Genomic DNA, 17,522 nt, shown 5'->3' on the forward strand with positions numbered 1-17,522 from the left:
GAACAGTATCAGGGCACAATGCTTAATGGGGTTTTCAGAATCTGATCTAGTTCTCAAATCTGCCTGTTTTGCTAGCAGTTTTCATCTTTTCAGAACTGTGCAATTGGCTTCAAGAATTTTTAACACTGTCCTTTCTCTGATTTTGGCTTGTTTTTGAGATAAGGATTTAATCTATATGATTTTGGCTGTCCTGGAATTCAGTATTCAGACCAGGAGGCCTTCAACTCATAGAAATTCACCTGCCTCTGTTTTTGAATTGATTAAAACCATATATATATTTAGGGCACAATGTATAGCAGGCTTTTTTGGACCAACAACTCCCAAAGTCATGACACAAAGACTTATTGTTAATTATGAAAGCTTGACCTTATCTTAGGCTTGTTTCTAACTAGCTCTTACAACTAAATTCAACCCATATTTTTAATCTACATTCTTCCACATGCTCACTAACTCCTCTCCATTCTGCCCATCCTGCTTCCTCCACTTATGGCTGGCAATTCTGCCTTTCTTCTTCTCTCAAGACCTCTCTGTCCCCAGGAGTCCCACCCAACCTCTTCTGCCCAGCTACTGGTCATTCAACTCTTTATTAAACGAGTCACAGTAACACCTCCCCTCTCCCCCGCATCTACTCTTCCTCCATTTCTATTCAGAAAGGGCAGGCCTCCCATAGATATCAACAAAACACGGGCTAACAAGTTGCAGTAAGATTAAGCAGTTCCTTTGTGTCAAGGCTGGACAAGGCAACCCAGTGTGGGGTAACAGGGTCCCAACAGCTAGAAAACGAGACAGAGACAGTCCCTACTCTCACTGTTTGGAGCTCCACAAGAAGACCAGGCTATGCAACTGTCATGTATATGCAAAGTTCGTCTGTGTTCATGAGGGAAATTGGTCTATAAGTCTTTCCTTCTTGAGTCTTTGTGCAGTTTGGGTGACTGTGGTCTCAAAAAAGAATGTGGCAATACTCCTTCTGTTTCTATTTTGTGGAATAATTTGAAGAGTTGAAGAGTACTGGTATTAGTTCTTCTTTGAAAGTCTGTTAGAATTCTTCACTAAACTGTCTGGCCCAGGGCTTTGTTTAAGAGACTTTTAGTGACTGCTTCTATTTCATTAGGGATTACCAGTCTATTTAAATTGTTTATATGATCCTGATTTAGTTTTGGTAAGTGTATCTATCAAAAAATTTAGCTGGGCTGTGGTGGCACATGCCTTTAATACCAGCTAGCTAGAAGACTCAGTCAGGGTATCCCTAGTGACACAATGGCTAATACCATTCACCCCAGGATGAATCTGTCAATGAAAGTGTGAAGGATCTATATCGATACTAAGAATGTCTTACAGACATTTTCATATTGAAGAAAATGGAAGATATTAAACCTACTAATGAAAGTGCATTTTAAATGCATTTTAAACAAAAAACATTTTAAAATGTTTTTATTATTTTTATGTGTATATGTGTGTGCATCTGTGTGAATAAATGGCACATGTGTGTATCTAGATAATGGAAGAGGACATTTGACCTCTTGAAGGTGGAGTCACAGGTGGTGGGCACCAACCTGTGTGGGTGCTCGGAACCACCCTTAGGTCCTCTGGAAGAGAAGGAAGCTCTCCTGAGCACTGAGTCATGCATCAGCCTTATTTATTTTGTTGTGCACAAACCCTAGTGCATACGGAGATCGGATAACTTGTGGAAGATGGCTCACTCCTTAAGTATGGGTCCCAGGAATCAAAGCCAGGTCCTGAGGTTTGGCACTAAGTGCCTTTATCTACTGAACTCCAGTACATTTAAAAAAAACATGCAAAAATTATGCCTGTGTATGTGTATACCACATGTGTGGGCACCAGCAGAAGCTGGAAGGATGTCTGATGAGCTGGAGATGTACATGCTGGGAACAGAACTCAGGTCCTTTGGAAGAGCAGCAACCTTTCTTTACCGCTGGGCCATCCATCCAGCACCACAGATTTATTTTCCAAAGGTGGAGAGAATACACATCTCTTAAAATATTTTGTTGAACTGCCTTATGAGGCAGGTCCCCTCTGATGTCTTCTAGGTTTCTCAGTGTAACATTACCACTCTTCAGTTACTGCAGGGACACGGGGTAAAGAAGGAGATTGTCAGCAGTCCACCTGCACACCTCCATTCTGATGGCTTTGACAGTCCTCTGAACTTGGGGAATGAGGCGAGAAGGCCCTGCTGTGTGCTCTAGTGTCAGTGCAGATTGGAAGAAGTGTTCAGAATTTCTGCATGTCAGTGCAGATAGGAAGAAGCATTCAGAATTTCTGCGTGTCAGTGCAGATCGGAAGAAGTGTTCAGAATTTCTGCGTGTCAGTGCAGATCGGAAGAAGCGTTCAGAACTGCTGTGCTCTACAGCATTCACACCCGGGTCTCTGCTTTTGACCACACAATTCTGGTGGGTTAATAAACTGAAGTTAAATAAATGTAGCGCTGCCCCAGAGCTCTTGCCAGTATAGCAAAGGATCATATAGGCATTGCCAAGATCAACAGCTGCTGTATACTCCTTTAACATTTTCTCTTAAACTGCTGAAGTTTTCCAGAATTCTGAATCCATTCTTGTCACCTGACCCACCCACCACTAAAAGAAAATTTAGTGAATTTCCTTTCCTAGGTCTCAGGAATAAGAACCCATGGCCTTGGTGAACAGTCAGACTATGAAAACACGAAGGCTTTGCTTACTGGGTCCAGGTCTGCAGTTCCAGCATTTGAGAAGCGAGGCAAATGTACCCTGAGTCAGACAACTCCCATGATGTCAAGAGTGTCTCAGAGATATAAGATCACCTGCTGCAGGGTCTTATTATAACAAGTGCAGTGGAAGATTCAACAGAGCCATTGTATGTGGTGTGGATTCCGAGTGGGGCCATCTGGGCTGTGAAGTGCCTTTTGTCGGTGACTATTATCTGAGCTACAATCTTTTGAAGGATTCACAGAGCCTTTGCATAATTTAGTCCAGACATACCTAGTAAACCAGGAAGTTTCTTGTGGCTGAGAATTGCTTAGGTAGTGGTTCCTTCAAACAAGTCTAGATAAGAGGTTTTGGTATGTGGAAATCGATTTGCTAAAGATGTCTTTGTGTAACACTAAAGAGGCTTTTGCAAAGCTGTGAGGTAGTTCCCATCATCAGAGCCTGTCTCCCCTGCTGTGTGGAGGCCAAATTCCATTCTGGGTAACTCTCTTTGACTGGGAAAACACAGGAAACCAACAAAAGACGCCCCAAAGTGACCACATGGCAGTACCAGTATCCTTCCCTGTATGGTAGTGTGATCGGTAGCTGTTGTGGTGGTTTGAATGAGAACAGTCCCCAGGAATGGCCTGGCTGGAGGAGGTTTGTGTTTTCAAAAGCCCAATCATTCACAGTCATCTCTCTGTGCCTTGTGCTTGTGGGTCAAGATGTACCCTGATGCCATGCTACCCACCATGATGCTTGTGGACTCACTGCCTGAATCCATAAACTTCCCACGTTATCCTGGTCATGTTACCTTTGCACGGCCGTAAACAAGTAACGAAGGCAGATGTGGTTGACGAAGCCTGACTGAGGGTGAAGCCACTTTTGAGCTGAGACCAACACACCCCTTACCGTAGACCAGAAGAAGGAATGTGCCCTGTGGAGTGTTTCTTCTGAAATACTGCAAGAGGACAGTCACTCCAGTCGCAGCCAGAATGAGGCTTTACGCACAGAAAGAGAAGTCTACTTAGAAACTGGAAAGTATCAGTGTTCTAAGGGGGAAAGATTCTGACAGTATCATGTCAAGACAGTCATACAGGAAGTCACAACAGGAAAGCAGAGAGGGCAGAACCAGGATGATCAATGTGTCAAAGAAGGTCAAGGAAATGCCGTCCTGGGCCCTGCTGATGCACCAAATCTATGATTGGCAGGAACAGGCAGTTAACAAAGATGGAAGGAAGAAGAGACATGAGGAAAAACAGATAGGAAAAAATAACATCTAAAAATAGCAACATGTATTGTGAACCACAAGAAGGGTTAGATCAAAATTTCAAGTGTAGAAGAAGGGGCTTTGCACAGGTATGGTTCAATGCTTCACACTTGGTCAAGTCACTTGATTCTTACAGCCATTGGTACTACAGAGCAAGCTAACCATCTATAAGCAAGCCAGTCTAAGATCTGAGCATGTGAAATGCTTTGAAATTCCAAATGTTCTGAGCAGCAATGTGATACTGTAAGTGGGAAATGAATCACAGACCTAACCTCATAGGAGGCACAGTCAAAGTGCAGGTGCCATGAAAATGCTATATAATTTTACCTTTAGGTGACGTATAAGGCATATGTGAAAAGAGAAATGAACGTTGAGTTAGACTCTATCTCCAAGGTATGAACACACACACAATAGTACAAATCAAAAGGCAGGTCCAAGGACGCTTCAGGCCGTAGGCATTTGAGGTAAGGGATACTCGAGCCTGTGTGATCTGTGTCATAGATGAGCAGAGGAACACACAGAACGAGGTAAGCAGAGGGACAAAGGCGGCCAGCTGGCGGGAAGCACAGCTGGGCTGTCATCCAGACTGTCAGCCGCAAGAGCAGGTCTGATCATTGAAAGTTCCTGCTTCCCCAACAAGGCGTCGCTGCATCTGCAGGTTCACTGCAAGGACAAAGGGCCTAAAACGGACGGACCCAACCAGAGCAAGTTCACAGGCGAACTCGGATCCCGAGCGGATGCTGCGAACACAGCCGCAACTGGTCCTGCTGTCTGGCATCTCTACTAGATAAAGGAAACACTGTGAAAGCACTTTCTGTATACAGAGCCATCCTTGGCAGAACAATCGCAGGTCCCTGCTTGTCACAGACTCTTTTCTCAAGTGGCCTCCCTGCGGTGGAAACAGTGTTTTCAAGCTGCAATCTAATAGCCGCCATCCTCACAGATGGGGCACAAGGACTTGTTCTGGCATGTTCTTTAGTAGCTCTCAAGCTCCTTGTCTACAATAGGTGTGCAGAAAATTAACTCAAAGAGAGGCTGAGAGAATACGGTTTGCCGGAGCCCAGGAAGACAGACGGGGACTCATAATCTGAATCCCAGAGGCAAAGCTGTGGGCCTGTGTACAGCAGGCTGTGATGCGAATGCACAGGACACACCCCAGGGGGCCTCCCAAACAGACAAAAGAGCTGGAGGAAAACTGCATAAACACACCCCTCACTGGACTCTTCCAAACCCAAGTCGCGTTTTTTTATTTTGATTGGATTGTAGTTTTAAGAATTGAGAAATCACTGATAACAACTCCATATGCTTGCAATATCATTTCAAAAGCTTTCATGGGGTAAGAAAATATTGGGAACACATACATGCATAAGTACTTTCTGGGTAAATTTCACCCAGGGTAAACATATTTAATCAGACAAAGAACTAAAGACCTTTGTCTTTTCCTCAAAACAGATGCACAGCCTCCTATCCCGATGACACAAGCATCAGGGACGGGTGGACATGCTTGAGTGTGAAGACTTGGTAGACAGAGCCCCAGCCATAAGCGCCAGAAACAGACTTGTCCTTGCCTCCATCACATAGCACAAAACGAAATCTCTTCCCTACCCATCTGACTCCAGTAACCTCAGCAGCCGCTCTGCCAGTTCCACCGGGACAAGGGGCGGTGACACTTGCGACCACAGGTTCACTTCATCTCTAGCATGGATCCATGCTGGCCCAATTACTGGGGTGTGGAAATCAGCCCTCTGCTAATCCGTCTGGGACATCAAGGAAAGCAAAGCTGAGGTCTTGACATGTGAATCTGTATTGAAGGCTCTCTGCTGCGGGTCTCTGATGAATGCGTAAGGAGCCCCCAGCTGAGCCGAGTTTTGATTAAGTGTTCTGGTGTGTGTCCACTCAGCTTCTGCGAGGTGCAGAACTGTCGGTCAACATCTCTGAGTGCTGGATTCTCATTTAAGACGTGTGCTCAATTGGAAACTTAGGGTCCTCTCACACCCTTGAGTTTCAAATGAAGTTCAAACCAGATGTAATTTACAGTTCTAGAAAGATTGCGCAATACTTTCTGTCCCAGTAAGTTGCTCAGAAGCAGGATTGCTTTTAATGGTTATACCTTCTCATTTTCTAATTTGCATGCACATGTCCTAACAAGATAAAAACATCTCTCCACCAGGAACACACTACAGAGCTTATTTATACCCAGGCATATTTGTATTCCCAGGCTTTAAGTGGCTTCATTTCAGCTGCCATGACTTGAATTCCATTGTTTCGGATGATTTGAATGCATTGAATTGGCTGGAATGCAGATGAATTCTCTCATCCTTGCCAACAATCAGCAGCTAGATTACAACAGGCCTTGATTAATGCGGGCTTGTACAGAAATGCAAGCCAACATGTGTCTAATTATTTAGCAACAAACAGAACCCATCTAGGGCACTAGAAATGAGCTTTCTCTTGAGAAGCCAACCCAAAATTTTGCATTCCATCCTTGCAGACTGCAAGACATCTAACAGTCCACAGGTGTTGTAGAGTAACTGTTGTGCCTGTATACAAAGGTTGTGAAGGGGTGTCCATTGATCTGGTGTGGTCTTGTAGTCTGTGACGTTGCTAGTCTTGTCTATGCAAAGGAATGTAATGGTCATACCATTTGACATAAAATTTATAGGCTGCTGTCTTAGGGTTAGTATTACTATGATGAGCGATCACTACAGGAAAGGCAGGCAACAACAGAAGAGTGTTCTTGGATGTGGTATGGACTGTTTCTGTGTTCTCCTTGTCCCCAAAATCTTGAAGTCCTAGTAACATGGCTGATATTTGGAGGCAAGGCTGTCAGGAGATGATTTAGTCTTAGACTAGGAACCCTTGAAAACAAGATTAGTACCAAGGAGGCCTCTTGTCCTTTTCCACCGCATGAATATACAGGGAGAAGATGGTCCTGTCAAGCAGCATGGAGGCCTTCTGTCCCAAGGAAGGAAGCCTGTAGGTCTTTCCAGCCTGAAGTTCCGAGCTCCAAAATGTGAGGAGGACACTTGTATCCACAAACTCCTGGTCTACAGTATTCCACAGCAGCACTTCAGGGTGGTCAGTTAGATCACAGACAGGAGCTTCGTAAGCGTCCAGAAATTCAGTCAAGTGAGATGAGTGGTTCTGGAGAAGCAACAACAGGAGATTAACTCGTTACATGGAAAGGGGGCCAAGCAGAGAACACAGAAGCTTCTGGGAAGCTTAAAATTATTTTTAAACTTGAAAAGGATGTTTTCATGAACTGATGTTGGGAGTAGGAGGGGCTTAAGTCACAGGTGGGGTGAGGGAACAGGGAGCTACTAGCATATTGTCTACTTGTCAGGAAAATCCTAACTGTTCTTTATACAAGCGATTTGGGATAAAGACCTGATTATTTAAAATGGAAATAATATAATTTTTCGATTAGCATAACCTTGGGGGTTAGGATGGTATCTTAGCCATTATTCTATTGCTGTGCAGCAACTCCATGACCATGGCAACTCTTATAAAGGAAAACACTTAGCTGGGGTCTACTTACAATTTCACAGGTTTAGTTCAGTGTTAGAACCCAGCAGACATGGCGCTGGAGAAGAAGCTGGGAGTTCTACACCAGATGCATGGGCAGCAGGAAGAGAGAGATGCTGGGCCTGGCTTGGGCTTTTGAAAACTCAAAGACCACCCCCAGTGACACACTTCCTCCAACAAGGCCACACACACGTCCTCATCCTTTCAAAAACAGCCACTCCTCTTATTCAAAACACCACAGACGGTGAGGAATGGTTATTCCTAAGTAAAACAGGCAAGCTCTAAGGGAAACTATTAATATTTAGTCTCATAAAAGTAAACTTTTCCTAAAATACCATTGAGTTCATTTCTTGTTGGACAGCTACTGCTGGGCGTGGGGTCTGCCTTTAAGAGTGGTTTATATGCCCAGTGAGACTCTATTGGAGAAAACTAATTTTTCTTTACGAGGAGTTATTAATTGAAGATAGATACCTTCTGGGTTAGAGATGGGGGCATGTGGCCCCCCTCTCTCTCAGTAATGTTTGGCCTAGGCATTTTAAAGCCCTATAGATCTGTTGTGTGTAGTATTGTTTCTAATTGTATGTGTCTGTGGAATTTTTATGTGTGTTAACACGTGTGTCTCTGTGAGTTTCTTGTGCTTTTTCTTTGGCTCTTTTATCCCCCTGCTCATTTGTTGTGTCCTATTCAGGTTTATCAATTTAATTTTAGATGCCTGCTTATTTTCTAATGACAGAGAGAGAGAGAGAGAGAGAGAGAGAGAGAGAGAGAGAGAGAGAGAGAGAGAGAGAGAGAGAGAGCAGGATTTGGGTGGGGAACATCTGGGTGGAGTTAGGAGAGGGGACACTGTAATCAGAATACATTGATGACAATGCATCTATTTTCAATAAAAATATGTAAGAAAAAAGTAAAGTTTTTATGTCCAGGAAGTATTAGGCAAAGGTAAAACTCAAAGGATAGATGGGCTATAGTTAGGTAACATGGCGGGAAAAGAGTTAATTGCACAACTATGATTGGCAATGCTTCACCTTAGTACAAAAGATACAGAAGAAAAATCTACTGCAAATATTCAGTGTAGGAACCCCAAGTATCAGAAAAGGTACAAAAGAAAATGCAAATACCTGGTAAGAACAGGAAAACATGTCTTAAGTATGACTAAATATTTTAAAGGTGTGACTTACACAGCTACCGATCATGATCGCAACAACCAGATGACAGCCAGGGCTGGAGAGGGTGGGAGAAAGCGGCTCTCCTGGTGCTGGGGGCAGCTGGCCCTCCAGCGGGAGCACCTGTCAGAAGGAGCAGCGGTGTGCAACTTAGGTCGGCCTCTTAGTTGTGGCTATTTAACCTAAGCAAAAATAATCCCGTTTCCTATGGTAGAAGCTTATTAGAGCACTACTCATAATAAAGAGCCTGAATGCAGTTTTTGTAAAGATAAAATCAATTACATTGGAATAAAGCTATAGAATGCCAGTTTGCAGCTATTGAAATGAATGTGTTAGCTGTGTAGGTAATGGCCTGTGAAAGGTCCACACACACTCTTAAGATCCTTATTGGTAACACAGTCCGCACACCGTCAGATGCACTCCAGAGTGGTTGTAGTATAGTCACGTGCAGCTGACGCTTTCCCCATAGACCTGTTCATTAGCACTTACTCTCCATTTTCTGACCCTCCCAAACACAGAGTCTCACTTCGCTATTACATTTGTTGGAGTAAATACAACATTCATCCCCAATACTTGCTAGAATTTTCAGAGATACCATGGCGTTACTTTGACTACCAAAACGCTTACACTACATGAAACCAGCAGCTCATTTATTTCATTAACAGCAGCTCTTATCGTAGTCTTTATAATTTGAGGAGCTTTTGCCTGTAAACTAGAAGTAGAATTCTTATCAACCAACCGAGAATAGGTTCACAGTTGTCCTCAACCCTATCATATATTCAAAGAACCTACCTATGTTAAAGCAAAATAAGAAAGGAAGGGTTTGAACCTGCTTAAACTGGCTCCAAGCCAATCTATTTAGTTCTAGGTTGTCCTCAAAGAGATATTAGTAAAATTATTACATAATTTTTTCAAGATTAAAGTATGGACTAATCCCTATATATCTTATAGCATACCCTTTCCAACTGGCTTACGAGATGCCACATCACCTATTGTAGAAGAATTAATGTATTTCTATAACCACACATTAATAAGATATTTTAATTAGTTACTTAGTACTCTATATTATTTCATTAACATACAAACACACCCCTGACAACTGCTGACTTACTTCCTGTCTCTAGTGTTGCATTTGTCCGGTCTGCTATAACAAAATATCATATGCTAGGTGGCTTATAAACAACAAAGGTTTATCTGTCTCAGTGTCGGGTCTGAGAAGTCCAAGTTCAAGGCAAGAGCACGCAGAGCCTGATGAAAGTGCCCTCCCGGGTCATAGATGACATCTTTCAGCTGTGTCTGTGGACACTAGAAACAATCCTCAATCCACAAGGCTTTGCCTTAATGATCTAATCACCTCCCAATGCCACCTCACCTGGGATTATGTGTCAACCCATAATCTGCGGTGACAAACATGCAGTGTGGCGCATGGTTTTGCTGACTCCGGACAGTTTGTCTTGACACAGCCCTCGTGGGCTTTGAGGACTGTCTTCCTTCACATAGGTTAGCACTTGTTACTAAATTTTAAGAAGTTGGTTATTATGTGAATGTGTTGCCTGCGGGAAGGTTGTCTTAGATTCCTACGGCTGTGATAACACACCACGATCAGAGCAGCCTGGGGAGGAAAGCGTTGGTTTCGTCTGGCAACCTGTGCACTCCACCACTAAGGGAAGTCAGGGCAGGACCTCAAAGGCTCTGAAGCAGCAGCAATGAAGGGGTGACGCTTACTGGCTTGCTCCTCTCGGTTTGCTCTGCCTGCTGTCTCATACATCTGTGGACCACCTGACATCCCCCAGTCAGCTGGGCCCACTCACATCAATCATCAAGAAAATGCTTTACATACTCGCCTATGGGCAACCTGAGGGAGGAATTTTCTCAATCGAGTTTCTTCCAAATAACTCTAGCCTGTGTCAAGTTGACAAAACAGCAGCCAGGAGGTATGTTTACCACATGTATACAGTGCCTATGGAGGCCACAAGGGAGCATCAGACTTCCTGGAGTTACAGAAGATTATGAGTCACCATGTGAGTACTGAAAAGTGAACCTGGGCCCTTTGCAAGAGCAGAAATTGCTCTTAACCTCCAAGCCATCTCTTCAGCCTTGTGCAAGTATTTGATTCCTTTTTATTGCAAAATAATACTCCAGTGTATTGAGCTGTGGTGGAGGGCCATGGTGGAAAGCCATGTCTAGGTCCATAGCCCTACATAAGCCAGGGACTGTGTTGACACCCTTGGCTTCTGTTACCACCGAAGGCCATGCAGAACCGTGTGATCCAGGCCAACACCTGAGGCCACGTTGGTGTCTGCAGGTCATATTGCCACTGGGGACATGCAGATCTGAGTACCCTGTACATCCAGGGACCATAGTGACACCTGGCCCCAAGCTTCAGCCTAAGGCCTTGTCTGGGTCAGTAGCCCAACCTCAGCCAAGGATTGTGTTGATGCCCATGGCTCCAGATACCATTGAAGGTTGTGCAGATGCATGAGGTCTGGACTGCAACCTTGGGACTTGTTGTCCAAGGGCCACCTTGTAGCAGGGTGTTGCCAACCAATCTGAGTGGCCTGTGCTGCTACCTAGGACCATGGTGAACCATATCTGGGTCCATAGTCCTGTTTCAGCTGGGGTCAGTGTTGAAGTTCGTTGTTTCCACAGGGATCCATGTGAACCATGAGTTGAATCATGTGTTGAAGTATGAGGGCCAAGCTGAGTTGGCTCCACCCCTCACTAGCCCGGGAGAGCCACCCGTACTTGCCAAAGAGCTGACCTTGCCCCTCACTAGCTCTGGGTTAAGGAACCTCATGACCACAGCATGGGAAAACTGGTCCCACAGGAGAGTTGGTGTCCCACATTTTGGAAAGCTGGCTGCACCCCTCACCTCGAGTGAGGGCGAGATGGCTCAGCCCCTCACCTGAGGGGAGTGATCCCAGCAGCCCAGACTGACCAACTTAGCTACCAATGCAGGCACACATCCAGGGCTTTGAGTGGGCACACCCCAACATCTACCCCATGCATGACCTGCTGGGGTATGGTAGGACTGGTCCTATGATCCCCATGACTCATGGCTGTAACGTGCGTTCTTCCCGCCAGCCTGGTCCCACAACCGCGTCAGCCCCAAATGAACACTCAGGGCACTATATTAGTTATGAAACTGTTGTCCGTTTGCTATCGTTTCTTAATGGCTAGCTCTGACTTAATTATTAACCCATAATTACTAATATATATATACATATATATATATACATATACATTGGTTTTTGGTTTTTACGAGACAGGGTTTCTCTGTATTGTTTCGGAGGCTGTCGGTCCAGCCCGGCCTCGAACTCACAGAGATCCGCCTGCCTCAGCCTCCCGAGTGCTGGGATTAAAGGCGTGTGCCACCACCGTCCGGCCTAATATATATTTTTATAATGTCTTATCTTACCGAGAATGCCAGACTTGCATTCTCTCCTCCCTGGATCACATGGCGACTCTCTACTCTTGACTACATTTCCCAGAATCCTCCTTGACTCCAAGTCCCACTTATCTTGCTTCCCTATTGGCCAATCAGACAAACACATACACATGGCAACAGCAGGCTATCTGAGAGGAGACTCAGTGAGGGTCCATTAATGTTGATGTACAAGAAGCAAGAAGCCTTGAGCCTGGCCAACAATACACAAAGAGCATTTTCAAGTAAATCTGTTTAGACAAAAGAGTATCCTGCATGGTACACAGCAGCTCCCGATGCTGCTAAGAAGAATGGAGACATGACGGGGAGGTGTGTTGTCATTTGCTTTTGCTTATCTCATTTTTATTGTTTCTTTTTTTAGTTTTCCTTTGGTGGGGCACTTCAAGGTGAGCGGTGCATATGGAAGGACTGGGAGACAAGTGGGGTGCATGGCGTGAAATTCCCAAAAAATCAATTTAAAATTATATTAAACATGAATTGTACTTCTATGGATATTTGTGCAATTTTTATGGATTTTTTCATTTGTCTTGACTATAGGCCTAGGAGTAGAACTGCAAGATCAACTAACCCTATTTTAACATACAAAGGTATTGTGAGAGTTTCCAAAGTGATTGTATCATTTGATTCATTTGAAAGGAGTGAAACAAATCAGGTAGCTACATAAGTAATCAAATTATGGGTTTTTAATAGTTTTATTTTATGAGTATGAGTGTTTAGCAAGCATATATGTCTGTGTGCTACATATGTGTTGTGCTCCTGGAAACCAGGAGAGGGCATCAGATCCTCCGGAACTAGAGCTACAGATGACTTTGAGCTATTGTGTGTGCACTGGTAATTAAACCTGGGCCTTTGGAAGAACAGTTATAGCCAGTAAGAAATCTTTAGAGTCCCAAATTATCTCTATCTCTATCTCTCTATCTCCAGGTGGTGATGGCACACACCTTTAACCCCAGCACTTGGGAAGCAGTTAGTTCCAGGCCAACCAGGATGTTACACTGTCTTGAAAAAAATAAATAAATAAAACAAAAAAAATAGGCAATACAAGAATGTTCTTATGGGTTTGCATATGTATCCCTTGAGTTGCGTTTGTCATATTTTTGTCAAACATGCAAGAAAAGTAAATAATAAAGGAATTCCACTTATATTCATAAAGCCATGAGGACCCCTCTGGTGTGTTTGGGGTCTCCTGGGAAGCAGAGCCAATATCATGCACAGATACGTAACAGATTATGGAAACTGGCAATGAAAATAGAGACCCACGAGTCCCACAGTGTGCTGTGTGCAAGTAGAGCTGGCAAAACTTGTGGTGGGTTCTACCTGAACAACACTGGAGGTTTGAGAGATGGAGGGTGATTTGCTTTGTTCTGGAGCCCAGAGACAGGAGAATCAGGGTTTCAGTGTTGGAGCAGGAGGCAATGGCGCAGCTCAGGAGGGAGGACTCATCCTTCTCTGCCCTTAGCACACTGGACAAGCCCTCCCCGACCCACTTTTGGTGAAGGGCAGTCTTCTTACTCAGTCTTCTGCAAACACATCCAGAAGCCAGCTGTCTGGACACATACTTTAACCATGTCATTTAACATATAAAAGTATGGACACTGTGAGAATGACATAAAACCCGTTGCTGAGGCAGTGGTGTGGTACCCAAAAGCCACGTGAAGCTTACACGGCAACACTGGAAGGCAAAGGTATTCATCCCCGCATCTCTATGCTGTGCACACGTACACACAAATGTGGGAAATACTTCGGTGCTCTGTACAAGAACGAGAAAGGCGAAACGTGGTTTTGATTTCACCATTCTTTTGATGGTGAGCGGTGCTGTGTCGGGAGCACTGGGATCAAAGCACGTCTCGGGTAGCATCTCTGAGAGCTAAGTTCATTCATCAAAGCTCTTCCCGATGCTCTCTTCCCTGTGCTCTCCTCCTGGGTCTTATCAGGTGACTCTTCAGTGGAAATATGCAACAGGCATTTTGTCAGTTCGTTTTATCCCCATCAGAAGCACTTCTGGAGTAAACATTTGTCAGGATGAATCGGTTAGCCTGTGGTTCTGAAGCGTCCCTGCTCATTCCTTTCAGCATGATTTATGCTGGCTGGCTTTCTCTCTTTTGCTGAGGGCGTGGCACAAGATAATTTTGTTACCACCTTATTAGTTTACTACCGTAGAAAGTCACTTCACAATGGGCCTGATGTTGAAAGATTGTAAAACGTCTCACTGCGCATGGGAGCAGTGGTCCTGTTAAGTTAGAGTTCATCTTGTGGAAACAAAGTGCATCTTAACCCTGAAGCACAACTGTGGTTGAGCCAAAGCAAAGCAAAGCTTGAGGGTATCGGTGTCAAATTCTCAGCTTGAGTTTAAGGGCTGTTTGAAAGAGATCTTTAATCGGTTTGTAATATTAATGTGCTACGTAGAATAAATAACTTAAGCTGAGATTTGACGCAGCCCCCTTAGAGTGCAATGATGACATCGTGAGGCTCTCAGATGGCTTTCTCTCGATTGCCACGTCACAGTTTCGAATGGGAAGTGTTCCCATAGACAAACAGCTCAGAAACTAGACACCTTGGCAAAGGCAACTTGTGGGCTCACAGTCTGCCACTGGCAGTCTGGGCATTTTGTCTCAAGCTTGGCTCTTGCTCCTATGCATCTCTTTCATTATTATACTGAACTTTGAAGTTGCATCTGCACCTGAAATGCAACCATGCGTGTAGCAGAAATGCCACTGTTTTGGGTTTTTCTTTGAAACATGGCTTCATGTTGGCCTTGTACTTGCATACCCAAGAGTGGTCTTGAACTCCCACTGGCTAGTGCTGGGGTGACAGGTGGCTGTTGTCTTACTTTTGATTTAGCAACTATCAAATGCTTGGCATGCACAAAGGCCAATGGACCCACATTTGAGTTGACAAAAAGCTGTGTAAAAGTAACCAGTTGTAGAATCATCTTAGAAAGACCATTTTGTTGCCCCCCACACACCCTGCCATGTGAAACATTGCCAGTCAGTGATGTTTACTAAAGTGCATCAGAAGCAATATACTACTTCTTGAAATCCAATTTGTTCTTGGATATCTATTATGCAATGGCGCAATGATGGGGGAAGTCCTTCTGTGTATATGTTTGTCTGATTGGTTGATAAATAAAGCACTGTTGGCCAATAGGGAAGCAAGATAGGTGGGACTAGGAGTTGAGGAGGATTCTGGGAAATGTAGTCAAGTGAGTCGTCATGTGATCCCGGGAAGAGAGGACACATGAGACTGCAACCTCGGTAAGATAAGACCTTATAAAAATATATATTAGTAATTATGGGTTAATAATTAAGTCAGAGCTAGCCAGTAAGAAACCATGGCAAATGACCAACAGCTTCATAATTAATACAGCATCCTGCATGTTCATTTGGGACTGATGCGGCTCTGGGACCAGGCTGGAAGGGAGAATGCAGGTTGAACAGCACACTCCATCCCCCCAAACATTCCCATTGCAGTGAATAGCAGCCAGCCAGGCCACTGCAGGACAACCAGGCCTCTCCTGCTGGCCATATACTTCAGTACTGGTTGGCAGTTGAGTGGGGGAAAGGTAGTAGTGCCTCTGCCCCAGCCACATAAGCACCAGAGTAAGTGGTCTGATGTTCCAAATGACGCTGTAATGATAAACGGCACACTTACTGAAAGTAAAACTAAGTATTTATTGTAGAAATTATTCACAAGAGACCAAACAAGTAACCCAGATGAACCCAGTAGTTTTCCGCTGCCGAACTGGAAGCCGAAAGCTGGAAAAAGAGACCAAGACTTCCATTCTTCAGTCTTTTATGCCTTCCCACGTAATGCCCCCTAGCCATGCCCAAAAGTGGGCCTGGCTAGTGACATAGTTCACCGCCTACGTACGTATACGTCTTTACGTCCATCTGTATATGTCTTTAGTCCTGCCTAAAGTGGGTGTGGTTAGCGGTGTGGTAAACTCTTTTATTACCTCATCTGTATGCGCCTCTAGTAAGTCACATGGTTAATGGCGGCACTGTTTTCCTCCTACAGTGGTCCCTTGTTGATGCTGCAAGCTCAGGACTCACTTCACAGATGACTTGTGTCCTAGGCCTCCTACTGCTCTGGGACTATCCTTTAAGGATGCCATGGTGATCTGAATGAGATCAGCTCCCATAGGCTCACACTGAATATTTGGTGGGACTGTTTAGGAAGAATGGGGAGGTGTTGCTTTGTTAGAGGAGGTGTGTCACTGGAGTGGGCTCTGAGGTTTCGCAAGACACATATCATTCCAAGTGTGATCTCTACCTTCTGCTTCGGGAACTCTCACGCCTATGCTTCGCCATCACAGGCTCTAACTTCAGAAACCATGATCTCAATTAATCGCTGTATTTCATGAGTTGCCTTGATCACGGTGTTTATCACAGGAACAAGTACTGATGCTCACGACCCATGCAAGGCTGTGGCTTGCTGTTGCCACAAAGGGTTTTCCCCAGCTTCTATGTCTGTACCTTCCCTAGGGACGGGCACCTTCTCCCAAGCTAGCTGGTTGTAGTATCCCCTCAGCTTCCGTGTACCCATCTGAGCTCTTTCATATCGTACAACCATGTCCATCAGAGCTTAGCAAATCTTCACACTAACCCCCCCTGTTCAAATCAGTGTGGGATATGGCTTTTGTCTCCTTTAGAACTAAATAGATAAAATAAAAACTGGTTATTTCTAAGCTTTTGCTATTTCCCAGAAATTGCAAAATTACACATTCATTTAAGCTTTCAGCCATATGGAGTCTCACTGCTTCTTAGAAACAGATGGTAAAAATGCACCTGTATGGGAGGTTCAGGGTTTACTGTTGGAGGCTGCTTTCCCTGTCACACGTTGCCCTGGTTTCTGGGCTATTATTTTCTGTTTCTTGAGGATTACTTTGAGATTCTATTCTTAATTCGCAGTCTCTTTTTCCATTTATTTCAGCCTTTATTTCTCCTCTAATTATGTAACCTCTTTTTGATGATAACTGCCAAGTGTGGGGGATTTGGCCCAATGGTCAAAAACTTGCTTGCCTTGCACAGGGCCCTGGACTTTATTCCTCACACTGGAGGAAGACACAAACAACAAAAATCCAATAGTATTGGCACCAGTGGAGACACATACACAGTAGACTAGAGTGGCTATTACACTCCTGTCTGCCAGCAAAACGTAAGTCTCAACCCCTAAGAGCTGTTTGCTCCAAGTGGACAGACAGCTGGATGTAACTGCAGGCTTCTGCGGTATCACTCAGCTGAAGCACCCCTGAGTTCTTTGACTTTTAGGAGTCCTGCAAAGTTGAAATATAAGTTCCAAAGCATATATAAAAAATGTTAATCTAAAGGTTGTAACTAGAATTTATGTTTCCATTATCTACATTCGCATGTGAATTCTTCCTTTTTACATATCATGCAATGCACACAGTGAAATGACATAATGATGGAGGATGTCCGGCT

Source organism: Mesocricetus auratus, unplaced genomic scaffold (assembly GCF_017639785.1).
Source record: "Mesocricetus auratus isolate SY011 unplaced genomic scaffold, BCM_Maur_2.0 Super-Scaffold_100040, whole genome shotgun sequence".
In the NCBI taxonomy this organism is placed as follows: Eukaryota; Metazoa; Chordata; class Mammalia; order Rodentia; family Cricetidae; genus Mesocricetus; species Mesocricetus auratus.